The following is a 27,069-nucleotide window of genomic DNA, read 5'->3' as shown; positions in this document are numbered from 1 at the left end:
ATCCTAGAGAAGAATCAGGACAGTGGGGAAAATTGAAGACCCTCTCTAAGGAAGAGGCACAGCAGGGAATTCTAAACATTTGGGGCAATGAGGTGCAGCCTCAGGAAGGCTGGGTGTGACCTGAGTGTGGCCTGTCCTCCATGCACAATGCGTGAGGACCCACAGCACTGGAGTCAGGGGGCTCTGCTCTGGGCTCCTGTCAACTCATCTCATTCAGGGCAGACCAGGGCTGGGGCATCAGGGGACTGGGAGTCTGTCCCAGGGGTCCATTGGATCCTTTCAGCTGGGAAGGCAGCCCCTGCATGTGCCTAGATCCAGGGCCTACCTGCTATCAGCCCGTGACTCCAGACCTTAGATGGGTCCTACAGATGACAGACATCAAGAAGAGGTAGTGGGGGTTTTGAGCAGTCACCAGAATGCAGTGCTCCTCCCCCAGGGGATGAAGGGATGAGAGAGACCCCCCAGCTTTGCCTCCCTGTGGCTGGGGTCCTGGGGGGGTTAAAGAGGATGCAAAGTTTGGTGTTTTTCACCATCCCTACTTCTTCATGATACCTGATGTCCTGGGCACTGCAGCCTGATCTTGGACATTCAGCTCATGCTTCTCCATGACTCCTCCTCCCCATCGGGTGTGAAGGTCTGCAAACATCCCCCCTAACACATGCTCACTGTCCTCAGCCCTCCTTGGAACAATCTCATGGGGGAGACAAAGAGGGGCATGTCTCACCTCATCAGACACATGGCTCATCCCTGGAGACCCACAGCAGATGGCAGGATCCACTACGCAACACACTGCAAAGACACTGCAGGGAAAGCCTTGGGAGACAGCCTGGACTGAGGGATGCTGCCTCCAGACTCCTGTCCCCCATCCTGCACCTGGAGAGGGGGCCCAAAGTTCAGTCTCATGCTCCTGACCTGCTACACAGCACATCCACTCCAGGTCTGCTCACCAGGCCTGCACACCAGCCTCGAACTGTGGGCACTGATGCTGCTGCTCAAGGTCAGGGTCCACCAATGCTGAGCTGGGAAATCAGTTTGTGCTCCTTTCCCAGATCTTCCACTCCTTCAGGCACAGAGAAACATCTCCCTCCCTGAGCCCTCCCTGCAGTGACAGCAGCATCCTCTGTAGGGCCCATCAAAGCAGAGACCCCTGTTCTCACCATCCTCTTCTCCCTTCTCTCCCCCTTCTTCCTCCTGCACAGGCCTGAGGGGATCCTGGAAGCACAGCCCCCTGCATCGCCACCTGCTATGTTCCTTCCTCATTTGCTCTGCCTTGAGCGCAGAGTTTCTTCAATCCTGCCCTGTTCTGTCCACCCTCCTGTTACCCTGACCCATCATCACCAGGTGGTCTTGCTCCTGTGAAGTTACTGACTCTCATCTGAATTTGAAGATCTTCATAACTTCTTTTGATTTTTTTTCTTGTATGACTCTTTGTGCAGACCACGGTTACTCCTCTCTTGAGATGAATGTGAAAGGCCCCCCTCTGAGCAGCTCCTTAAATGTGCCAGGCTTCGAGGTCTCCAGCCCTACTCTTGATCCAATGACACCTAGGCAGATGCAGGCTCCTCCTCATCTCTGAGCTGCAGCCTGAGGATAAGGCTGACTCTTACTGTACAATCTGGCGCAGTGGTCCTGGTCACAGGGACACACATAGGAGGATGTTGGGCAACACCTCAGCCTGCCTACGGCCTTCGAATGTGTCTGTCCCCCAATTTAACAGAATGGGAATACACACTGATTTTACTGGAAGTAGATTCTGGATCACCGTGTCCTTCCTCCTAATTTATAATTCCACCTTTTTGAACTCTCAGAAGAAATAAAAACTGGCAAGGAAAAGATAAAACATATTCCTAGTGATCCAACTGGAAAATTAGAGCCTGTTGACCGGGTGGTTCTTTTCTCTTCCCAAAGCATGTCTACTTAATAGTCAGAGCACTGGGCCCATCCCAGCAGGTTGAAAGATCTCCTCAGCTAGTCTCTGCCTTTCCAACCATCAGAGCAGATACCTCCTCGTCCCCCTCAGGCCCGTTTTCTTAGGACTGGCCATGGCTCACTGAGTCCCAAGGATGAGGTACTAGGATGTGAGATGCTGTGGGAGAACCAGGCCCAGGAGGAATTCCAGGCACAGAGCTGTGTACTTGAGGCACATTTGTGACATTAGTGATGTGGTTAGGCATGGGGGATTTGGGGTTCTGAAATGTTGTAAAAACCTGAACCTACTCCAGGGACACTGGGTGAAGTAGTCCTGTGGATGTGACTTGCTACAGCTGACACCACTCAGGACCATGGGCATCCTCGTGAAGGCCTGTTCCTGATCCCCCAGTGCCTGCTTGTGGCCTCCTCTCCCCTGGTACACTGTGGAGCTTTGCAAAATTGGTGGGTAGCGGGGGGATGGCCTGGATGTGTGGGGAGGAGGAATCTGAGTATTTGCTGCAAATCCCTGTGTGCATGAATCTGTTGTGAAGACTCAAATGTAGAAATCCCCTTTTGCGGAGGGAAAAGCAGTGAAACGGATGTTACTATAGTAAGAGCTCTCCGGGAGAAGCCCTGAGTTGTGAGCTAGCACAGTCTTGACTGAGCTTCCAGGCTACAGCCTGCTCTTCTGCCACTGGTTTGTCAGCATGGCCACCTTACCACTGGGTTCCAGGTTGAGGAAGAATTATTATCAGTGTTGCTCACTTGGCTTGAACTACCTTGTCCCTGAGAACTACTGCTACTTGGGGAAGTAAGATACATGTCTCCCCTCCACTCCTGTCTGACTCCCTCCTTGCTTGTCCCCACCTAAGTCCCCCACCATCTCAAGTTCTACCTTCCTCCAACACTGCTGCTAAAGGCCATGTAGAGGTTTTATGACAATCTCTCCCTGTCTTACTTGTCTCTTGATACAGGCCTGGTCAGTCTGAGTGCAGGAGCAAATAGCTTCTCACTCAAGGTGGTGTCAGTGAGAAGGGGTTGCCAAGAAGAGCAGAAGTCCAGCCTCTGCCACCAGCAATCCAGTTAGTTTCCTGCCGCCCTCCCTGTGGAGGCTGAGAAAATTCACGTCGTTCCACCTCAAGTTTAGCATTAGCACAAGTATAGCCATCTCAGGCTCCTGTAAATAAGAGCTGAACTTTACAGGAAAAACCGCAGAACACCCTTGACAGAGAGTCCCATATCAGAGTGAGAACAGAGCTCAGAACGCCCTTGACAGAAACAGAAAGTCCCGTATTGGAAAGTAAACAGAGCTTAAGAAATTCCTCCACGCCTTCTGAAAATCCCCTAGACCAGCCCCTAAAAACCCAGCTGTAACCCCCCTCAGGGTCCAAGTCCCTGCTCTGCTGTGTCAGGTATACTTGGACCCAAGCTCAAACTTGTTAATAAACCCTCATGTACTTGCATCAGTGTCGGCTCCTTGGTGGTTTTCTCGGATTCGCAATCTTGGGCACAACACTCCCTTGGATACCCACTCCTGTGTCCCTGGATTTCCTGGTCATTCCCTGAGCTCTGGAACCTTAGCTGAGATGGGTTGATACCTTTCTTCACAACTGATATTCCCTGTCATGTCCATTATTTGGCATGATATAGGATAAGACTTACTTTTGACCTAAATCTTGGTCTCCAGGAGGGAGGAGCAAGATGGCAGAAGAGTAGGGTCCCCAAATCACCTGTCTCCACCAAATTACCTAGAAAACCTTCAAATTATCCTGAAAATCTATGAATTCGGCCTGAGATTTAAAGAGAGACCAGCTGGAATGCTACAGTGAGAAGAGTTCGCGCATCTATCAGGGTAGGAAGACGGGGGGGGGGGGGGGGGGAAGAGAGAAAGAAACAAAGGCCTCCAAGGGGGAGGGGCCCCGCGAGGAGCCGGGCTGAGGCCGGGCGAGTGTCCCCAGGACAGGAGAGCCCCGTCCTGGAGGAGCAGGAGCTGCACCGACCTTCCCGGGCGGAAAGGGGCCCGCAGGGAGTTGGAGCAGGACCCAGGAGGGCGGGGATGCCCTCGGGCTCCCCGGGACAGTAACAGAGCAACTGCGCGCCCAGGAGAGTGCGCCGAGCTCCCTAAGGGCTGCAGCGCGCACTGTGGGACCCGGCGGGACCCGGAGCAGCTGGAGGGGCTCGGGCGGCAGCTCCGCGGAGGGGGCTGCGCGGCCCCGGGAGCAGCTCGGAGGGGCTTGGGCGGCAGCTCCGCGGAGGGGGCTGCGCGGCCCGGGAGCAGCTCGGAGGGGCTCGGGCAGAGGAAGAGGCTCCGTGCAGAGGGGCCTGCGCGGTTCCAGGAGCAGCTCGGAGGGGCTTGGGCGGCAGCTCCGCGGAGGGGGCTGCGCGGCCCGGGAGCGCGAATCCACCAGCGCAGGCTCCGGAGCACAGGGCGCCGGGACACAGCCCAGGATCCGGCCTCCCCCGGGACAGGCAGAGGCCGGGAGGGCCCAGGACAGCAAGGATGCTCCTGCCCCAGCTGAGCAGATCAGCGGCCCCGCCCCGGAGCCTCCAGGCCCTGCAGACGGAGTTCCTGCCGGAGCTGAATCCAGGTTTCCAGACCTGGCCCCGCCACTGGGGCTGTTCCTCCTGCGGCCTCACGGGGTAAACAACCACCACTGAGCCCTGCACCAGGCGGGGGGCAGAGCAGCTCCCCCAACTGCTAACACATGAAAATCAGCACAACAGGCCCCTCCCCCAGAAGACCAGCTAGACTGACATCTTCCAGGAGAAGCCAAGGGACTTAAAGTTCACAGAATCAGAAGATACTCCCCCGTGGTTCTTTTTTTTTCTTTTTCTTTTTTTTGTTTTGTTTTGTTTTGGTTTGCTTTTTGATTTGTTTCCTTCCCCCACCCCCGTTTTTTTTCTCCTTTCTTTTTCTTTCTCTTTTTCTTCTTCTTTTTTTTTCTTTTCGTTTTTTTTTCTTCCCTATTTTTTTCTCTTTCTCTTTTCTTTCCTTCTTTCTCTCCTCTCTTTTTCTCTTTTTCCCAATACAACTTGCTTTTGGCCACTCTGCACTGAGCAAAATGACTAGAAGGAAAACCTCACCTCAAAAGAAAGAATCAGAAACAGTCCTCTCTCCCACAGAGTTACAAAATCTGGATTACAATTCAATGTCAGAAAGCCAATTCAGAAGCATTATTATACAGCTACTGGTGGCTCTAGAAAAAAGTATAAAGGACTCAAGAGACTTCATGACTGCAGAATTTAGAGCTAATCAGGCAGAAATTAAAAATCCATTGAATGAGATGCAATCCAAACTAGAAGTCCTAACGACGAGGGTTAACGAGGTGGAAGAACGAGTGAGTGACATAGAAGACAAGTTGATAGCAAAGAGGGAAACCGAGGAAAAAAGAGACAAACAATTAAAATACCATGAAGATAGATTAAGGGAAATAAACGACAGCCTGAGAAAGAAAAACCTACATTTAATTGCGGTTCCCGAGTGCGCCGAAAGGGACGGAGGGCCAGAATATGTATTTGAATAAATTCTAGCTGAAAACTTTCCTAATCTGGGAAGGGAAACAGGCATTCAGATCCAGGAAATAGATCCCCCCCTAAAATCAATAAAAACCGTTCAACACCTGGACATTTAATAGTGAAGCTTGCAAATTCCAAAGATAAAGAGAAGATCCTTAAAGCAGCAAGAGACAAGAAATCCTTGACTTTTATGGGGAAGAGTATTAGGGTAACAGCAGACCTCTCCACAGAGACCTGGCAGGCCAGAAAGGGCTGGCAGGATATATTCAGGGTCCTAAATGAGAAGAACATGCAACCAAGAATACTTTATCCAGCAAGGCTCTCATTCAAAATGGAAGGAGAGATAAAGAGCTTCCAAGACAGGCAGCAACTAAAAGAATATGTGACCTCCAAACCAGCTCTGCCAGAAATTTTAAGGGGGACTCTTAAAATTCCCCTTTAAGAAGAAGTTCAGTGGAATAGTCCACAAAAACAAAGACTGAATAGATATCATGATGACACTAAACTCATATCTCTCAATAGTAACTCTGAATGTGAAGGGGTTAATGACCCCATCAAAAGGCGCAGGGTTTCAGACTGGATAAAAAAGCAGGACCCATCTGTTTGCTGTCTACAAGAGACTCATTTTAGACAGAAGGACACCTACAGCCTGAAAATAAAAGGTTGGAGAACCATTTACCATTCGAATGGTCCTCAAAAGAAAGCAGGGGTAGCCATCCTTATATCAGATAAACTAAAATTTACCCCAAAGACTGTAGTGAGAGATGAAGAGGGACACTATATCATACTTAAAGGATCTATTCAACAAGAGGACTTAACAATCCTCAATATATATGCCCCGAATGTGGGAGCTGCCAAATATATAAATAAATTATTAACCAAAGTGAAACAATACTTAGATAATAATACACTTATACTTGGTGACTTCAATCCAGCTCTTTCTATACTCGATAGGTCTTCTAAACACAACATCTCCAAAGAAACGAGAGCTTTAAATGATACACTGGACCAGATGGATTTCACAGATATCTACAGAACTTTACAACCAAACTCAACTGAATACACATTCTTCTCAAGCGCACATGGAACTTTCTCCAGAATAGACCACATATTGGGTCACAAATCGGGTCTGAACCGATACCAAAAGATTGGGATTGTCCCCTGCATATTCTCAGACCATAATGCCTTGAAATTAGAACTAAATCACAACAAGAGGTTGGAAGGACCTCAAACACGTGGAGGTTAAGGACCATCCTGCTAAAAGATGAAAGGGTCAACCAGGAAATTAAGGAAGAATTAAAAAGATTCATGGAAACTAATGAGAATGAAGATACAACCATTCAAACTCTTTGGGATGCAGCAAAAGCAGTCCTAAGGGGGAAATGCATCGCAATACAAGCATCCATTCAAAAACTGGAAAGGACTCAAATACAAAAGCTAACCTTACACATAAAGGAGCTAGAGAAAAAACAGCAAATAGATCCTACACCCAAGAGAAGAAGGGAGTTAATAAAGATTCAAGCAGAACTCAAAGAAATCGAGACCAGAAGAACTGTGGAACAGATCAACAGAACCAGGAGTTGGTTCTTTGAAAGAATTAATAAGATAGATAAACCATTAGCCAGCCTTATTAAAAAGAAGAGAGAGAAGACTCAAATTAATAAAATCATGAATGAGAAAGGAGAGATCACTACCAACACCAAGGAAATACAAACGATTTTTAAAACATATTATGAACAGCTATACGCCAATAAATTAGGCAGTCTAGAAGAAATGGACGCATTCCTGGAAAGCCACAAACTACCAAAACTGGAACAGGAAGAAATAGAAAGCCTGAACAGGCCAATAACCAGGGAGGAAATTGAAGCAGTCATCAAAAACCTCCCAAAACACAAGAGTGTTTAGCCAGGGGAATGTTACAAAAGAAAACCATATCTGGGGGAATCACAATGACAGATTTCAGGTTATACTACAAAGCTGTAGTCATCAAGACAGTGTGGTACTGGCACAAAAAGAGACACATAGATCAGTGGAACAGAATAGAGAACCCAGAAGTGGACCCTGAACTTTATGGTCAACTAATATTTGAAAAAGGAGGAAAGACTATCCACTGGAAGAAAGACAGTCTCTTCAATAGATGGAGCCTCAGTGTCCATTAAAAGATGAAGGGATAAAGAAGGTGTGGTTTATGTATACAATGGAATATTACTCAGCCATTAGAAATGACAAATATCCACCATTTGCTTCAACGTGGATGGAACTGGAGGGTATTATGCTGAGTGAAGTAAGTCAATCGGAGAAGGACAAACATTATATGTTCTCATTCATTTGGGGAATATAAATAATAGTGAAAGGGAATATAAGGGAAGGGAGAAGAAATGTGTGGGAAATATCAGAGAGTGAGACAGAACATAAAGACTCCGAGTGAAGTAAGTCAATCGGAGAAGGACAAACATTATATGTTCTCATTCATTTGGGGAATATAAATAATAGTGAAAGGGAATATAAGGGAAGGGAGAAGAAATGTGTGGGAAATATCAGAGAGTGAGACAGAACATAAAGACTCCGAACTCTGGGAAATGAACTAGGGGTGGTGGAAGGAGAGGATGGTGGGGGGGTGGGGGTGAATGGGTGATGGGCACTGAGGGGGGCACTTGACCGGATGAGCACTGGGTGTTATTCTGTATGTTGGAAAACTGAACACCAATAAAAAATATATTTATTATTAAAAAAAAGCAAAAAACAAAAAACAAAACAAAATACCATGGGCCTTCTTCAGAGAGTTAGAACAAATTATTTTAAGATTTGTGTGGAATCAGAAAAGACCCTGAATAGCCAGGGGTATTTTAAAAAAGAAAACCATAGCGGGGGCATCACAATGCCAGATTTCAGGTTGTACTACAAAGCTGTGGTCTTTAAGACAGTGTGGTACTGGCACAAAAAAAGACACATAGGTCAATGGAACAGAATAGAGAACCCAGAAGTGGACCCTGAACTTTATGGGCAACTAATATTCTATAAAGGAGGAAAGACTACCCACTGGAAGAAAGACAGTCTCTTCAATAGATGGTGCTGGGAAAATTGGACATCCACATGCAGAAGAATGAAACTAGACCACTCTCTTTCACCATACACAAAGATAAACTCAAAATGGATGAAAGATCTAAATGTGAGACAAGATTCCATCAAAATCCTAGAGGAGAATACAGGCAACACCCTTTTTGAACACAGCCACAGTACCTTCTTGCAAGATACATCCACGAAGGCAATAGAAACAAAAGCAAAAATGAACTCTTGGGACTTCATCAAGATAAGAAGCTTTTGCACAGCAAAGGATACAGTCAACAAAACTAAAAAACAACCGACAGAATGGGAGAAGATATTTGCAAATGACGTATCAGATAAAGTGCTAGTTTCCATGATCTATAAAGAACTTATTAAACTCAACACCAAAGAAACAAACAATCCAATCATGAAATGAGCAAAAGGCATGAAGAGAAATCTCACAGAGGAAGACACAGACATTGCCAACATGCACATTAGAAAATGCTCTGAGGGATCCCTGGGTGGCGCAACGGTTTGGCGCCTGCCTTTGGCCCAGGGCGCGATCCTGGAGACCCGGGTTCGAATCCCACATCGGGCTCCCGGTGCATGGAGCCTGCTTCTCCCTCTGCCTGTGTCTCTGCCTCTCTCTCTCTCTCTCTCTGTGTGACTGTCATAAATAAATAAAAAAAATATTAAAAAAAAGAAAGAAAATGCTCTGAATCACTTGCCATCAGGGAAATACAAATCAAAACCACAATGAGATACCACCTCACACCAGTGAGAATGGGGAAAATTAACAAGGCAGGAAACCACAAAGGTTGGAGAGGATGTGGAGAAAAGGGAACCCTCTTACACTGTTGGTGGGAATGTGAAATGGTGCAGTCGCTCTGGAAAACTGTGTGGAGGTTCCTCAGAGTGTTAAAAATAGACCTTCCCTACGACCCAGCAATTGCACTGTTGGGGATTTACCCCAAAGATATAGATGCAATGAATCGCTCGAACACCTGCACCCTGATGTTTATAGCAGCAATGTTCACAATAGTGAAACAGTGGATGGAGCCTCGGTGTCCATCAAAAGATGAATGGATAAAGAAGATGCGGTTTATGTATACAATGCAATACTACTCAGCCATTATAAATAACAAATACCCACCATTTGCTTCAACGTGGATGGAACTGGAGGGTATTATGCTGAGTGAAATTAGACAATTGAAGGACAAACATTATATTCTCATTCATTTGGGGAATAAAAATAATAATTAAAGGCAATATAAGGGAAGGGAGGAAAAATGTGTGGGAAATATCAGAAAGGGAGACAGAACATAAGGACTCCTAACTCTGGGAAAGAACTAGGGGTGGTGGAAGGGGGAGGAGGGCTGGGGGTGGGGGTGAATGGGTGACAGGCACTGAGGGGGACACTTGACAGGATGAGCACTGGGTATTATTCTCTATGGTGGCGTATTGATCACCAATAAAAAATAAATTTATTATTAAGAAAAACACTATTATCATTGGGCAAAATAAATGGCACATTTGTGTTTACCCTTCAGCATAACAACTGAAAGGCCGGTGACTCCCACATGAGATTCTAGAAAAAGCTGAAGGACACATAGTGCCATGCTGGATGCCACTTGCCAGGGGACAGTTTACAGGCTTTTGTTATTTACCCTGTTTGAATGTCCTGTAAGGGTTCTTCAGGACATCAGAATAAAATGAACATATTCTAGGATTGAAAATGCTCCATGATTCAAAGATCACAGTTTGGTAAAAATTTGCAAGATATGTAATAGATCACATCCTTAGATTCAGATAGACTTTGTGATATAAGAAAGTGATTTAATCATATAGACTCAACATGTACTGGTGAATAATATTATCTTTTTTCTCTATAGTCATAGGTTTCTCTGAGTAAAGTGGGTGTTTGTGCATAACTGTGTCATATATTTCTTGTTGGGATTTTTGTGCCAGGTTTTATCATTTGCTCCTTTTGTTATTTCCCCACCTTAATTTCTCATTGGGTATTTTCTATATCCTGGCAAGACCAGTATTTATTTTAAATTCCTACTCAGATATTTTGACTACCTGGTTATCCCTGAAGAGAAATTTGCATTTCCTCAAAGTCACATGCAAATATAACTGTATGAACTCAGGGAGTATCCCCAGATTTCATGTTTGAACTTTCTTTCTTTTAAGATTTCATTTATTTATAAAAGTCAGAGGGAGAGAGAGAGAGAGAGAGAGAGAGAGAGAGAGAGAGAGAGAGAGGCAGAGACACAGGCAGAGAGAGAAGCAGGCTCCATGCAGGGATCCTGATGTGGGACTGGGTCCTGGGACTGCAAGAGCACACCCTGAGCCGAAGCCAGACACTCATCTGATGAGCCACCCAGGCATCCCTTGTTGGAACTTTCGTAAGGAATCCAGGATCTTCAGTAAGAATCCAATATCTTCAAAGTATAATGCAGTAGTAAACATGTTTCTCCTAGGCATGCTTTCCTTATCTCCCTTTGATTTTCTCAGATCCAGTTCAGGATTCTTTGCAACATTTAGTTCTGAAGTCTCCTTAAGCATCTCTCACTGTGACACTTTTTCAGACTCTTCTTGATTTGGTGACTTTGTCCACACTTTATGAGGGGAGATTATTCCTAACATCCCACAGTGCTAACTGCATGCACCTGTTACTTGAAAGCTCTATACTGGGATGTGTCTCTTCTTCCACCATTTATTCATTTCTTCAAACAGTTAACAATAAGGATCATGGACAGCTATTTTAGACTTTGAAATTCTGTCTGTGACCAAGGTGGTTGTTAACATACGGGCTATGTTTGTGTCCTCAGTCACACAAGAGTCAGATTTTATGGCATGAGATGGGGGTATGAGCCTGACTGTCTTGGCGCCATTTTCAATTGAGACATCTTATTGTGAGATCTTAGAAATTACAGTCAAGACTACCCCTGGTTCCTGGCTCCTGAAACCATCATCAATTCTTAAGTGACAAGAGCACTGGGAGCATCTTTGTTTGAATGAAGGCACTCTGTGTGGGCTCCTGGGTGGCTCCCTAGAGAGATGGGGCTGGTCTCTAGAGAGATCAAGCCCTGGTATGAGGCTGGGAAAATACACCTGTTTAGCCTCATCCTTGAGAAAGAGGGAATGAGATCCAAGAGGGTAGGCACATCCATTCCAGGAGCGTGATACATCCCAACTTCACAGGCAGAGAAGCTACTACACATAAGTCACTCCCAGATTTAGCCCTAGGTGTCTCTCCACCTGGCTGTTCACCTATCTCATTTATCAGATCCTTTAATGGACTGGCAAACAGAAGAAAGAGTTTCCCAGAGTTCTGTGAGCTGCTCTACTAAGATAATCAAATCTGAGGAGGGAATCATGAGAACTCCTGATTCTTACCCAAGTTGGACAGAAGGTAAGCTATTCCTTCCTGTTGGGATCAAAGAAGGTAGCCGTGTCCAGGGACTGAGCTCTGATCCTGTGCATGTGACACAATCTCTGGACAGAGAAATTAAGTGCTGCATTGACATACATTGTAGAACACCCAGTAGGTACCACATCCCACAGAATTTCTGGTTTTGGAGAAAAGAAGAAAAAAGAGAAAACAAAACAAAACCTAAAAAAACGTAGGATTTAAGACAATCGTATGAAGCACATGGTGGGTATTTGTCATTTCTAATGGCTGAGTAATATTCCATTGTATACATAAAGAGAGAAGAAATGTGTGGGAAATATCAGAAAGGGAGACAGAACATAAAGACTCCTAACTCTGGGAAAGAACTAGGGGTGGTGGAAGGGGAGGAGGGTGCGGGTGGGGGTGAATGGGTGACAGGCACTGAGGGGGGCACTTGACAGGATGAGCACTGGGTGTTATTCTGTATGTTGGTAAATTGAACACCAATAAAAAATACATTTATTATTTAAAAAAAGACAATAGTATGATATGTGAAACATGTAGTGTGTGTAGTAAAGGAGAGACAAGAGGAGGAAGTCCGAGATTTTTGTTTTTAAAGTCTTTGTTGGGATTCCTGGGTGGCTCGGTGGATGAGCATCTGCCTTTGTCTCAGGGCATGATCCTTGGGCCCTTGGATCCAGTCCCACATCGCGCTCCCTGCAGGGACACTGCTTCTCCCTCTTCCTGTGTCCTACCTCTCTTTTCATGTTACGCAGGGTGCAGATGAATCTGGCTTTAGTGCCTGGAGACACAGAGACGGGGGTGGCTGAGTAGCAGAGGCTGGGACAGGGTACCTACAAACACGGACATGCATGAGTGACAGAGCATTTTGCCAGAAGCTTCTCAGTTGTGGGGGCTGTTAACATCTTGGAAGCTCCCCCAGAAGTCAGATTTTGTCTCTACCTGACCAAAGAGACAGGAACAGGAGGACAGGTATCTACCCCATGTTTCTGAAGACCCTGCCACCACAGTGGGACTGGCCTGTCCCAGGAGTGTCATATCTCACTGCTGACCCAGAGAAATGAAAGTGCTTTTTATGCAACTTTGCACCTTCTGCCCGACTCTCAGACTCTACTTGATTACTGATTCAGGATCAGAGGTAGGACCTGAGGACAAAAAGGCTGAGAACAGGCTCTGTTCAGAGTGGGAAACAGGGATGGGTGGAGGAAGCAGCTGTGGGAACCCCACAGGACACTGCCCAGGAGTCTCTGCCAGGCCCTGAGGGCACCAGGGTGCTGGGGTCTCAGCCTCTGCCCAGCCCTGAGGTCCAGGGCCTCCCCCAGCTGGGAGGGTCTCCCTGCTGGACCCAGGACATGCACAGTGCCACCTGCTGGTTACATGTCCCACTCAGGGTCCTCAGTGTCCTGAGGTTAACATCCAGAGTTGTGTCACCAACACTCACCTGTGACATGAAAGACTGTATGAAGCAGCATGTGGGGTCTGATGCAAGGAACATGGATACACTGTCTGTGGCTGAGAGATTCCCACATGGAGGGAACAGTCATCCAGCTATAATCACTCCTGTGACTGTGGGAATGTCTACAAAATAAAAGTCATGCAAAAGACTAAGCCTATCCCACCTGTGGGACATTTCGGGAGCTCCTCATTGGAGCGCCTTTCAAGTTCATCTCAAGAGAGGAGTAACCGTGTCCTGCACAAAGAGTCATAGAAGAGAAAATCAAAGCAGGGCATAAGGATCCTCAAATCAGGATGGAAGGCAGTGATTTCACAGAAGCACCAGCACCTGGTGACATTTGGGTCACCTCCCTGGTGAGATCCCCTCATTTGGGGATCTCCTCCCTGGATGGGTGGGCAGAGAGGACAGGGCAAGACTGAAGATATCAAGTTGTCAGGGCAGAGCAACTGAGACAGGGACACAGCAGGTGGGGATGCAAGCAGCTGTGCTCCCAGGGGCCTTTCAGGCCTGTGCAGCAGGAGGAAGGCAGGGAGAGAAGGAGGAAGAGGATTGTGTGAACCAAGGTCTCTACTATGACAGGCCCCTGAGAGGGTGCTGCTGTCAGTACAGGGGAGCCTCAGGCAGGGAGAGGATTCTCTGTTCATGAAGGAGTAGAAGATCTGGGGAAGGAGCACAAACACTGAATTCCTAGCTCAGAAATGGGGGCCCCAGACCTTGAGCAGCAGGAGCAAGGCCCATGGCCTGAGGCTGGTGTGCAGGCCTGGTGAGCAGGCCCCAGGGTGGGTGTGACTGGGAAGGGGGGACAGTAGCCTGGGACAGACCCAGAGCCTCCTCCCCAGGTGCAGCAGGGGGACAGGAGTCCTGGAGGCAGTGTCCCTGGAACCCCACGGGAATGTGCAGGCAAGGCTGAGGGGAGTGAGCATTTGTTAGGGGGATGTTTGCAGACCTTCTCACCCCAGGGGGAGGAGAATTCAGGGAGGAGCATGAGTTGAATGTCCAAGGTCAGGCTGCAGTACCTGGGACAGTGGGCACAATGAAGTGGGGGTGGAGATGAACCCTAACTTCTGCACCCACCTGCACATCCCCAGGACCTCAAGCACAGGGAGGCAGAGCTGGGGGCTCTCTCTCATCCCTTCTGCAACTGGGAGGAGGAGAATATATCCTGGTCAACAATTCCGCCCCAAATTCCTCTCCCTGATTTTGGTCATGGAGGGGCCCTGGAGGATCCTCCTGAGCTGTGGGGGCCTGGAGCTGACAGCAGGTGGGCCCTGGACCTAGACACACGCAGGAACTGCCTTCTAGGGCCAGCACCCCATGGACCCCAGGGGAAGAGCCCCAGTCCCCTGCTGCCCCAGCCTGGGTACCCCCTGACTGATGAGGGGACAGGAACCCAGAGCAGAGCCCCCTGCCTCCCGTGCTCTGGGTCCTGACCCCTTCTGCATGGAAGACAGGCCATAACAAAGTCACACTCAGCCTTCCTAAGGCTGCACCTCATGAACCCAAATGTCTCAGAATCACCTGCTGTGCCTCCTCCCTGGGGACTGTCTTCAACTGTCCCCACTGCTCCACTGCTTCTCCAGGATCAGAGTGAGGCTCAGGGTCAGCACGATCCCCAGGGCAGGGAGCACATGGACAAGGACATCAGGGATGTTGACCCCATGGACTCCACTAGGGTCCCTGAAGCCTGGTCTCTCTCTGTGTCTCACCCCAGCTCCTTCTCTGTGGGCGGAGCCTTTGTCCACACTCCTGGTGGGGAGACCACAGGCTCGCTCTGTCTCTATGATCTCCTCTGTCTGTGGCCCCAGGTGTGTGCTATAATTACAGGTTTATAGATGACCAAGCTCTATTTTTCAAAGTTTCCTGTGTTGTAGCTGAAGGACCTCTTGCAGTCATCACCAGATCCACAAGGGCAGATCCGACTTTGACATTGGTTATGGAGAGGCTGAGACCCTCACTACACAAGACCTTCTGTTCCTGAAGGGACAACGCTGGATCCCACCCTCTGTGACCACGGAGGTCGTGGTTCAATTCCAGGCACGGCTCTGACACATCACAATGCCTGACCCCCCCGCCCTGGGGACACACTCTGACATCTGGACTAAGGGGCTCATGTGAAGTTTCTTTGCTCCCTTTTCTAACTGCCTGTTCAAACTCCCTCAGAACCCCTCCCTCCTATCCTCCCCCTTTCAAGGACAGGGGGTCACACCTCCTTGAGCAGTGGATGGGATGATGTCACCCTGTCAGCTCCATCATGGATCCCAGACTCCTAGATGACCTTCTCTGTCTGTACAAAGGTGCTGTCGCTCTGGGGTAGAGTTTACTGAGCTGTGACAACACAGCAGTGGTGTGGCTGCCCTCAATGGGCCCTGTAGGAGACTGACATCACCAGGAATGCAGTCACCTCACACACTCACCCTCCTCCTTCCTCCCCCTGCTGTCAATACCTGGCCTCCTTAGGACCTCTAGATTCCCACCTCTTCCAAAATACAATGAGATTCCAATGATGTGGAGTGTAGCCTGTGGTATGTTCTTCCAAAGAAATTTGCAGTTAATACTTATGCATATTTTAGGACTTGAGAACTTATTTTCTTTAAATATTGACTAATATCACCCTCTATTAATATACATCATGTTTGAGGACATCTTCATTACATCAAGTCTGATCATTTTATAAACAGCTGGTATAAAAATCAGTGTGTAAATTTTTTTATTGCTTTCAGGGTTGCTCATTATGCATAAAGTTTCCATAAACGAGCACATGGTGGTTTTTCTCTGGAAAGCTTTTTTTTATACCTTTTATAATTTTGATTGTGGCATTGATTTATGTGATCCATGCAATCAACAAATAATAAGGAAAACTAGTCATTTGGTTGAAGCTAAGGCAATAATGATCCCAGCTGCAAAAAGATGTGACATGTGCATCAGCAGAACAGGGATGGGGCTGAAGGACCATGATAGCTTCATGACCTAAGGGTGTTTCATTTACTGAGAAATCAGAAGATGAAAAGTGAATGTACACTAGCCTAAAAGAACCTGTCCCTGATCCTGAGGACAAAACTGTCTCTTTCATTTGACACCTTCTGTGTACAATGGGCTACTCTGAGTGACTCTGAGGTCAGAGACGTGAAGGAGTCTCCATTCCCAGGAGGGTCCCCCAGATGCACCTGGGCCTAGGGTATCAACTGAAGAATGAGCAGAAACCAAGGGGGAGCCTAAGCAGGTAGCTGCTGGGGTGCTCACTCACTTTGCAGATGGGTAAGTGGGTCTTTGTCTCACTTCCCCACAGACCTGGAGCACTGTGAGAGCACTGAGACTGCTGTCCCAGGATGAGCAGTAATAATCAGCCTCATCCTCAGCCTGGAACCCAGAGATTGTCAGAGTGGCTGTGCTGCCTGACCTGGAGCCAGAGAATCGATTGGGGACCCCTGAGGGTTGGTTACTACTACCATATATGAGGGTTCTTGGGCGTGTTCCCAGGAGCTGTTGGTACCAGATCACATAACCTCTACCGACGTTGCAGCTGCTTCCAGTGCAGGAGATGGTGACCCTCTGGCCCAGGGACCTGAACACTGAGGGAGGCTGAGTCAGCACAGACTGGGCCCAGAACCCTGCAAGAGGCAGAGACACAGAGAGGGTGATGCTGGATACAAGAGGAAGATGCAGGACCCCACATGCCCTCCAAGAGCCCCTCCTCTGTCCCACATCCAGTCACCTGTGCAGTGAGCCAGGAGGGTGAGGAGGAGAGGGGACCAGCCCATGGTGGAGGTCATCACTGATTCTGTCTTCAGTGGCCCCTCAGCTGAGCAGAGCCTCCCTTCGTCTCTCCCTTCCACTCTTCATCCTCTGAGAGAGGGAGGGGCCCTCCCATGCAAATGAGACCCCAGATCTCTGACCCCTCCCTGGCCCTGGGTCAGGTCCCTCTGCTTAGGATGTCAGGGGGGTAAGTAGGGGAGGGGCTATGTGGGGCTGGGGTGTGGTTAGGGAGGTCCCAACTGTGAGACCTGAGAAGAGGCCACAGTCAGTGCTAGGTGGTGTTCCCAGCTCTGATCAAGCCTGACACCTCATAAATATGTCTCAATCACCTTCTGGCATCCTGACACCACCTCACCCTGCATGACCTGGGGATCAGTTGGCCATAGGACTCAGGTCCTGTCCCCAGATATCTACCCACTCTCCTCCTATGATCAGGACATGTGTCCACGCACATGGTCTCCCACCTTGCAGCATAGATTTTAGGCTACACTCTCATTTCTCTGTGTGAGGGACACCTGGGTGGCTCACTGGTTAAGCGTCCGTCTTTGTCTCAGGTCATGATCCTGGAATCCTGGGATCAAGTCCCACAACCGGCTTCCTGCAAGGAGCCTGCTGCTCCATCTCCCTATTTCTCTGCACTTGTAGTTGGATGAATGTTCTTTTTTAGAAATCCTTCCCAAATACACTGATTAAGTCTCACTGACGATGTCACTGTGAAGATGTAGGTGGAATCACTAGGACATTGTTTTCAGATCTGTGTGGACTGCATGGAGAATAACGATGGAAGTTGCAGTTAAAACCTCAGTGCAGTTGCACCTGGTGGCTCAGTGATTGAGCATCTGCCAATGGCTCAGGTCATGATTCTAGGGTCTTGGGATCGAGACCTACATCAGGTTCCCTGAGGGGACCGTGCTTCACCCTCTGACTGTGTCTCTGCCTCTCTCTCTCTATGTGTCTAATGAATAAGTAAATAAAATGTTTTTTAAAAAAGGAATGACTTTGGCTTTCATTTAAATAGACATTTAAAAACATTTTATAAAATCATTTGTCTCTTTTTTTAACCTTATGATTATATCATGCGTCTGATCGTGCAGGTAGGAAAGCCTGAAGTAGTGCCCATGAGCCCCCATGAGGACCCAGTTGTATGAACTTTAGAGTCATCTGAATGGGGAATTCGCAAATATAGACCAGCTTCTATGATGAGCAATTCAGGGTCCAACTACAATCTGGGGTGGGCACAGCTGGGGCCTGGGTCCAGCATGTCAGGACAGAGCAATTACTCATTCAGCCATGCATGAGTAGGAGAATAATGTTCTTTTTGTTTGTTTATTTGTTTATTTATTGGAGTTCGATTTGCCAACATATACACCCAGTGCTCATCCCAACAAGTGCCCCCCTCAGTGCCTATCACCCAATCACCCCTATCCCCCACCCACCTCCCTTTCCACTACCCCTTGTTCATATCCCAGAGTTAGGAGTCTCTCATGTTTTGTCATCCTCACTGATATTTTCACTCATTTTCTCTCCTTTCCCTTTATTGCCTTTCACTAATTTTTATATTCCCTAAATGAATGAGACCATATAATATTTGTCCTTCTCTGATTGAATTATTTCACTCAACATAATGAAGATCTATTGGCAAAAGCCACCTGGACCCAGAGTTTCTATCATAGGTCACCTGTGAGTGGTGGAGAGTGGAGATGAAGGAACCATGTCCCTGAGGTCACAGACTCTGTGGTCCTGACTTGGAAAGATTATTTAGCAGAGGTCCAGCCTAGCTTACGTGTCCCTGTTGAGACTCAGGGAGTGACAGCCCAGCCCTGAGAGCATAGGGAGTGTGAGTCCCACATCCCCAGGGGCCTTGATCTCCGGTGGAGCAGCCCTGAGCCTGGGGTCCCAGAATCAACGTACTGATCAGCCTCAGGTGCCAATTGGATCCCAGAAATGGTGAGGGGCAGAGCTACCCGTGGGGACGGAGACTCTCCCTAGGAACCCTGAGGATCAGCTTTGTCCCAAGGAACAGGTATTCAGAGCACATCCTGGCTACCCAGGTCACAGCACCTCAGTAAATTGAGTTCCCTGTTACTAGGGATTGTGTCTTCTGGAGATTGTGGCACCAAGGACAGCAGGTGAGCACAGATTAGTCTAACATTTGAATGGATGGAGAAGCCCAAAAACACGGGAGATTGCCCTTTATCTCAGGTCCTGGTACCCAGATTTCAAGGCCTGTGTCTCAAAGCCCTTCTCCCTGACAGAGGATTGATCCAGGCAGTGAGGACTCAAATGAGAACAGCTCTGAATCAGACGTGCAGGTGCTGCCGAGTGACAGAAACAGGAAGGAGAATGTAGGGTGTCACATGCAGCCCCAATTTCTGGTCATTCTTCCCCACAGATGGACCCTAGGGACTGGGAACTTCAGCAAGATCATTTCTGATTTTCTCTGAAATCCTGAGGTGGAGACAGAGTTCAGACCTGAAGAACCAGAGGGAGAGACAAGCCTGAGGGACAGGAGCGCAGAGGGGAGAAGAGGAGGGAGGGGGTGGGGATGTTGTCAGGGAGAGTCTGCAGGAGCTTGTCCAAATTCACGTGTGTCTGGTTCAGAGAGAGGAGACAGTCCAGGACCAGGTTATTGACAGTGCATCAGCCATGGGTACATCAGGAGTGACAAAGGTCACACTTCATGGAATGAGATGATAGAACTGACTGTGGATGAATATTTGCTGGGCAGCAAGTTCAGTTGCAGAAACAGTATTTATCCCTGTCCATCTTCTCCAGACCCCAAGGGGGTGTGCAGCTGGACTCTGACCTCTCATTTCTTCCTGTCTTCCTCGGATGTCCTATGACGTGTCACTTTGCAGGCATATCCTTAGTTTTTCTCTTTCATCTTCTGAAACATCACCTTTGGGGCAGCTGGGTGCCTCAGTGATTGAGCATCTGTCTTTGGCTCAGATTGTGATCCCAGGTCCAGGGATGGAGTCCTGCGTCAGGTTCCCTGCAGGGAACCTGTTTCTCCCTCTGCCTATGTCTCTGCCTCTCTCTCCATGTCGCTCATAAATAAATAAATAAAAAGAATATTAAAAAGAACCCAGACCTTCCTACATATATGTGCCCCTGCATGTATCTCTGGGTAAGATTCTCTGAAAAGTAGCTCCGGACCATGTCTGTAGGTCCAGAGGTCTTTGTCTCACATCCTCCGTATCTGAGACGCTGTGAGTATTGGGAGCTGTTCCCACTGCCATGGTCTGTAGCACAGTGACAGTCAGCCTCATTCTCAGGCTGCAGCCCAGAGATGAGCAGGAGCCCTGCATTGGCCAAGGTGTCCTTGGAGCCAGAGAAGAGGCTGGGGACCCCAGGGCCCTGGTGAGTCTCAGTAGACCATCAGCAGGTACTCAGGAGGCCTCTTGCATGCTGGAACCAGCATATGGCCACCGCTGCAGCTGCTGCTCAGGGTGCAGGTGAGTCTGGCTGTTGTTCCCAGGGATGCAGAGAGGGAGGGTGGCTGGGTCAGCACAGGCTGGGACGGGAAACCTGCAGACACATTCACGGGTGATGGATCAGGGGCCAGACTGAATTTCCTCAAACCTCTAAGCTAGACCAGCTGACGTAGGCTGACAGTGGCTCTGTGTCCCTGAGGTCAGTCCTGACCTGTGCACTGACAGAGTAGAAAGAACATTAAAGATCTGGTCCCCTCTGTGGCCTGGGCTGCCCCAGATCTCCTCATCTCCCCCCTCTGCCACAGGAGAGCCTGTCCTTGCACATGGGCTCCACCCACTGACTGCCCAGCCCCTCCCTGGGCCCTGATCTTGGAGCTCTGCTCACACCACACACTGAGGAGGATGGAGGTGGCTTCAGCCCTGGGGAGAGCCCTGGATGGAAGCACCTGCTGGGACCACACACAGGTCCTCAGAGGAGACTGCCAGGCCAGAGGGGACACAGATGATGAGTCCCCATCAGGAAGCTCATAACCCAGTTCTCAGGCCCAGGCACCCTGAGTGAAGGGTCCTCACTGAGCAGCCCTGTAGGGACCACAGGGCAGTCCCTCAGCGCCCCCTCCTTGTTACAGGACACACACCTCAGCAAGGCCCAAAGCCCTGAGAGCCCAGCTGGTTTCCAGGCTCACCAGTTCCCTCCCCATTGACGTGTCCAGGTCAAATTCTCAGAAGCGGTTCCATCTCTGGGGAATTAGAAGCATGAGTTCCACATGTTCTCACAGAAATGTATTTGTGTTTTAAACTCCCGTTTTTGTTTATTTTTGTGTATTTTTTACTGGAGTTTTGGATTGACTTACTTCACTCAGCAGAATACCCTCCAGTTCCATCCACGTTGAAGCCAATGGTGAGTAATTGTCATATCTAATGGCTGAGGATTATTCCATTGTATACATAAACCACATCTTCTTTATCCATTCAACTTTCAATGGACACCAAGGCTCCTTCCACAGTTTGACTATCGTGGACATTGCTGCTAGAATCATCGGGGTGCAGGTGTCCCAGCGTTTCATTGCATCTGTATCTTTGGGGTAAATCTCCAACAGTGCAATTGCTGGGTCATAGGGCAGATCTATTTTTAACTCTTTGAGGAACCTCCACACGGCTTTCCAGAGTGGCTGCACCATTTCACATTCCCCCAACAGTGCAAGAGTGTTCCCTTTTCTCCGCATCCTCTCCAACATTTGTGGTTTCCTGCCTTGTTAATTTTCCCCATTCTCACTGGTGTGAGGTGGTATCTCATTGTGGTTTTGATTTGTATTTCCCTGATGGCAAGTGATGCAGAGCATTTTCTCATGTGCATGTTGGCCATGTCTATGTCTTCCTCTGTGAGAGGAAAGTTTTTAGCTATGATTTGTTCAAATACATATTTTGGACCTCTGTCCCTTTCGGCACCCTCAGGAACCCCAATTAAACGTAGGTTTTTCTTCCTCAGGTTGTCATTTATTTCCCTTAATCTATCCTCATGATCTTAAAATTGTTTGTCTTTTTTTCCTCAGTTTCCCTCTTTGCCATGAACTTGTCTTCTATGTCACTCCCTCGTTCTTCCACCTCATTAACCCTTGTGGTTAGGACTTCTCGTTTGGATCGTATCTCATTCAATTGATTTTTAATTTCTGCCTGATTAGATCTAAATTCTGCAGTGATGAAGTCTCTTGAGTCCTTTATGCTTTTTTTCTAGAGCCACCAGTAGCTTTATAATAGTGCTTATGAATTGGCTTTCTGACATTGAATAGTAATCCAGATTTTGTAACTCTGTGGGAGAGAAGACTGTTTCTGATTCTTTCTTTTGAGGTTAGGATTTCCTTCTAGTCATTTTGCTCCGTGCAGAGTGGCCAAAACCAAGTTTTATTGGGAAAAGGAGAAATGGAGAGGAGAGAAAGAAGGAAAGAAAGGAGAAAAAAATAAAAGATAAAGGAAGAAAAAAAGAAAAAAAAGAATAAAAAGAAAAAGGAAAAAAAGGGTGGGGGAAGCAAACAAAGAAATCAAAAAGCAAAAAGAAAACAAAACAAAACAGTGGGGTGTATCTTCTGATTCTTTATACTTTAAGTCCCTTGACTTCCCCTGGAACTTGTCCGTCTAGTTGGTCTTCTGGGGAAGGGGCCTATTGTGCTGATTTTCAGGTGTTAGCCGTTGGGGAGCTCCTCTCCCCCTGCCTGGTAAAGCGCTCAGTGGGTGTTGTTTACCCCGTGAGGTCCAAGGAGGAACAACGCCAGTGGCAGCGGCCAGGTCTGAAAACCTGTATACAGCCCCTGCAGTAACTCCGGAGCAGTCAATCTGCAGGGTCTGGAGGCTCAGCAGCTGTGTCCCCTCTGGACTGACACAGTCCCCTGAGCAGGTACCTGTGTGTAGTCTCAGTGGGTTCTTCCTCCCAACAGCTCTCCACAGGGCTGAAGCCACCTACATCCTCCTCAGTGAGTGTTGTGAGCTGATCTAGCACCAGGGGCTGAACAGTCACGGGATGGAGCCCATTTTCATGGACAGCCCCTCCTGTGGCAGAGGGTGAAGGAAAAATGGAGCCTGGGGCAGCCTAGACCACTGCAGGGACCTTAGGGACGTATCATCATGGCCTGGACTCCTGTCCTCTTTGTGCTCCACTCTCATTGCACAGGTAGGGACGGGCTTACCTCAGAGACCAGCCTGTATCGCCCCTGGGGTTCAGAGCCTAGATATAATTTACTCTGAATCTAGCTAATATTTATGTGTGTCTGTGTCTACAGGTTCCCTGTCACAGGCTGTGACGACACACTCCTCCTTCCTCTCTGCACCTTTGGGATCATCAACCAGACTCACCTGCATCCTTCCCAGGGCCTGAATGTTGGCAGGTACTGAACATACTGGACAAGGAGAATCAAGGAGGCATCAGGAGTTCCCTCAGATCCAGATAAGTGCCAGGGCACGGGGTTCTCAGCCACTTCTATGGATCTAATGATGCCTCAGGCAATGCAGGTTTCCTGCTCATGTCTGGGCTGCAGCCTGAGGACGAGGCTGACTATGACTATGCTGCACATTGTGGGGTGGGAGCAGCTCCCGATACTCACAGGGTCTCAGATAGGGAGGACATGAGACAAATCCTCAGGACCCAAGGATCTTGTCTCTGAGCCTCCTTTCAGAGCTTTCTCTCCAAGAAAATTACCTGGAGAGACAAAGCAGGGTGGTCTCTTCTGCACTGTGATCCATCATTCCACAGGAAAGAGAAACAGTCCTGTGATGCATATGAAGTAAGACAACTGGGACATCCCAGGAGACACAGGCAGATGAGGTATCAGCATCTAGTGGCACATCGCCACTCAGTGTGGAGAAGAAGAACAGGGACAACTACTGTTTGTAACTGACCATGTGGATCCAAACAGTGTTGCACAATCAGCTCTATCATCTCATCCCATAAACTGTGACCCTGCGTCACTACTGATGTATCCACAGTTGAGACATTGACCTTAACCCTGGTCACAGACACAGTCTCCTCTCTCTAAACCAGCTCTGTGTTCAGATCCTCCATATTGGACCAGATCCTGCAGATTCTCCCTGCCAAAATCCCCAAGCCCTCCCTCGTCTTCTCCTCTCTGCTCCCCTGTCCCTCAGGCTTTGGTCTCTCCCTCTGGCTCTTCAGGTCTGAGCTATGTCTCTAAGCCATTATTGTAGAGAAAATCAAAATGATCTTTCTGTAGTTTCCAGTCTTCAGGGTCTATCTCTAGGGAGGATAATGACCAGAAAATGGAGTTGCATGCAACCCCTCAATTCTCCTTCCTGCTCTAAGATCTAGGCTCCATTTTTTGGTACCCAGCACTCCTAATCAGTCTTAATTTTTTTAGAGGTTTCTTTATTTTATATATAGAGAGATCCTGCAGTGGCAGGGAGGGAGGTGGGGGAAAGCAGAGAAAGAAGGAGACTGGAGAAGGACAAATATTATATGGTCTCATTCATTTGGGGAATATAAAAAATAGTGAAAGGGAATAAAGGGGAAAGGAGAAAAAATGAGTGGAAAATATCAGAAAGGGAGACAGAACATGAGAGACTCCTAACTCTGGGAAATGAACAAGGGATGGTGGAAAGGGAGGTGGGCGGGGGTGGGGGTGACTGGGTGACAGGCACTGAGGGGGGCACTTGATGGGGTGATCAGTGGATGTTATGCTATATGTTGGCAAATTGAACTCCAATTAAAAAAAAAGGTAAAATTTTAAAAAAATGAATGGGTAGCTGAAATCTGCCTCCAAGGCATACATACTTCTAAAAAAATAAAAGGAGCCTGGGCTCAGTGCAGAGCTCTGTGCGGGGCTGGAGCTCATCATCTGGAGATAAGGACCCCAGCCAAAATAAGAGCTGATGCTCAACCACCTGCACCACATAGGTGCATGTTCCCTCTCTTTAAAATGAAAGAAGAGTTATTACATTTCCCTGAAAAGGATATGTTTATCTACTTTTAGGCATTTGCACATGGGATGTAATGATTTTTACCTACTTCAGAATTATCCGATGCCCTCACACATGGGGAACCATGGAGGAATCCATAGACAAAGGTTTGGCTGGATATTTTAAAATATGCCATTATTTTTCTTGTTCTCCAAATTCTCATTCTGAAGGATTCTCTGGACACTAGATCCACCATGGAAACATTTTTTACCATAGACAAAGTCCCAGGCTGTAGCGTTTTTTCACACAGAGACACAAAACTATCAGCAATGTATTTTCTCATTCCCTGAAAGACCCCTTGGAGCTCAGGGGATATTGGTCTGGCTGGGATGTGGGGTCCAAAGGAGAAGGCTGTGTGCTCACCCTTGCCTTGTGTTCCAGTCACCTGGAAACCCTAGAACTGTAGGTTTCATGTCTGCAGACATAAAAAATGGACATTTTTTTTTGTCACTGAACAAGTCCTACACTCCTGAATCAGTGGATTCTTAACATGTTTGATCTCATAGGAGTCCTCTTTGCTAAAATAAGTATTTCTAATAAAAATCTTTGGGACATTTATCTCTAAACGTAGGAACAGGATTCTGAAGAATTACAAGAAAATCTCCATGGAGAACCATCCCATGCTTCAAAGTCATTAGAAGAGTCACATAGCCTGCTTCTCTCTCTCTCTCTCAATCTCTCTCTCTCTCTCTCTCACACACACACACACAACATACACACAAACACACTCACGCAGAGTTCTTTCCTCTGCCTGAGTGAATAGTACCCTCGACTCTGCAGTTTGCACGCTTAGCTCTCCCTCCAGAGCCAACCTGTGCTCACGCAGTCATCCTCAGATATATAATCTCCAGGAGACAGAAGTTTCTTCAACAGGGAACACTGGTGACACCTACTATGTCACCGGGGAAGTCCTGTCACCGGGGCTGCCTGGATGTGCACAGAGTCGCTCCTCTGGGAAGAGGTTGATGCCCAGGATTCCCAGGGGGAATCTCTGTCCTCATGGGTAACTCAGCTGCTGAGGATCTCTGGGCTCCAGTCAGTGCCTGAGACTGATCAGTACATTGATTCTGGGACCCCAGCCTCAGCGGTGCTCCACCAGAACTTCAGGCCCCTGGGGACATGGAACACTCCCTCCCTGTGTTATTTGCCTGGAATTTCACTCCCCCAGTCACTCAACTTCCACCTCCAACCGAGCTGAACTCTGATGGAAAGTCTTGTGCCCCAACGCAGGGCCACAGAACCTGTGAGCTCAGGGCAATTGTTCGCCTCAGCACCAATGCTCTTCCAATCACATGTGGGATGTTTGAAAGAAACTTCTGTGTCTATGTGGCCTTGTGTAGGAGAAATTCATGCCTGTAGTCATAGGGACTTAGTAATAACTGTTCTATCCTGAACATGCTGGACACAAGTTGCAGGGACTCGAGCTGTGCCCACCCCAGAGAGTCTGTCTCCAAATCCCTTTGTCCTAGAAGCTGTCTGTGGTTGGTAAATTTGTCAGTAGGATGGTTCTCAGTTCATACTTATTATAAAGTTACTGGTGACTCTAGGAAAAAGCATAAAGGACTCAAGAGACTTCATCACTGCAGAATTTAGACCTAATAAGACAGAAATTAAAAATCAATTGAATGAGATATGACCCAAACGAGAAGTCCTAACCACGAGGGTTAACGAGGTGGAAGAACGAGGGAGTGACATAGAAGACAAGTTGATGGCAAAGAGGGAAACTGAGGAAAAAAGAGACAATTAAAAGACCATGAGGATAGATTAAGGGAAATAAGTGACAGCCTGAGGAAGAAAAACCTACATTTAATTGGGGTTCCTAAAGGCGCCGAAAGGGACAGAGGTCCAGAATATTTATTTGAACAAATCATAGCTGAAAGCTTTCCTAATCTGGGAAGGAAAACAGGCATTCTGATCCAGGAAATAGGGAGATCCCCCCCTAAAATCAATAAAAACCGTTCATCACTTCAACACTTAATAGTTAAGCTTGCAAATTCCAAAGATAAAGAAAAGATCCTTAAAGCAGCAAGAGACAAGAAATCCCTGACTTTTATGGGAAGGAGTATTAGGGT

The 27,069-nt window shown here is 47.8% G+C and overlaps 1 long non-coding RNA gene across 1 annotated transcript; it reads right to left on the bottom strand.

Moving 5' to 3' along the window:
- Positions 1-12,371: 12,371 nt before the first annotated feature.
- Positions 12,372-15,347, bottom strand: LOC119869090. The gene is made up of 3 exons (XR_005386797.1): positions 14,865-15,347; positions 13,332-13,468; positions 12,372-12,723 (listed from the first exon to the last, which is right to left on the bottom strand). It is a non-coding gene; the product is annotated as an uncharacterized LOC119869090 (long non-coding RNA).
- Between the last annotated feature and the right edge of the window lie 11,722 nt (positions 15,348-27,069).

This window comes from Canis lupus, unplaced genomic scaffold (genome assembly GCF_011100685.1).
Source record: "Canis lupus familiaris isolate Mischka breed German Shepherd unplaced genomic scaffold, alternate assembly UU_Cfam_GSD_1.0 chrUn_S1537H1723, whole genome shotgun sequence".
Taxonomy (NCBI): domain Eukaryota; kingdom Metazoa; phylum Chordata; class Mammalia; order Carnivora; family Canidae; genus Canis; species Canis lupus.
The sequence above is the reverse complement of the archived record's forward strand: the minus strand, read 5'-3'. Positions and strand labels throughout refer to the sequence as shown.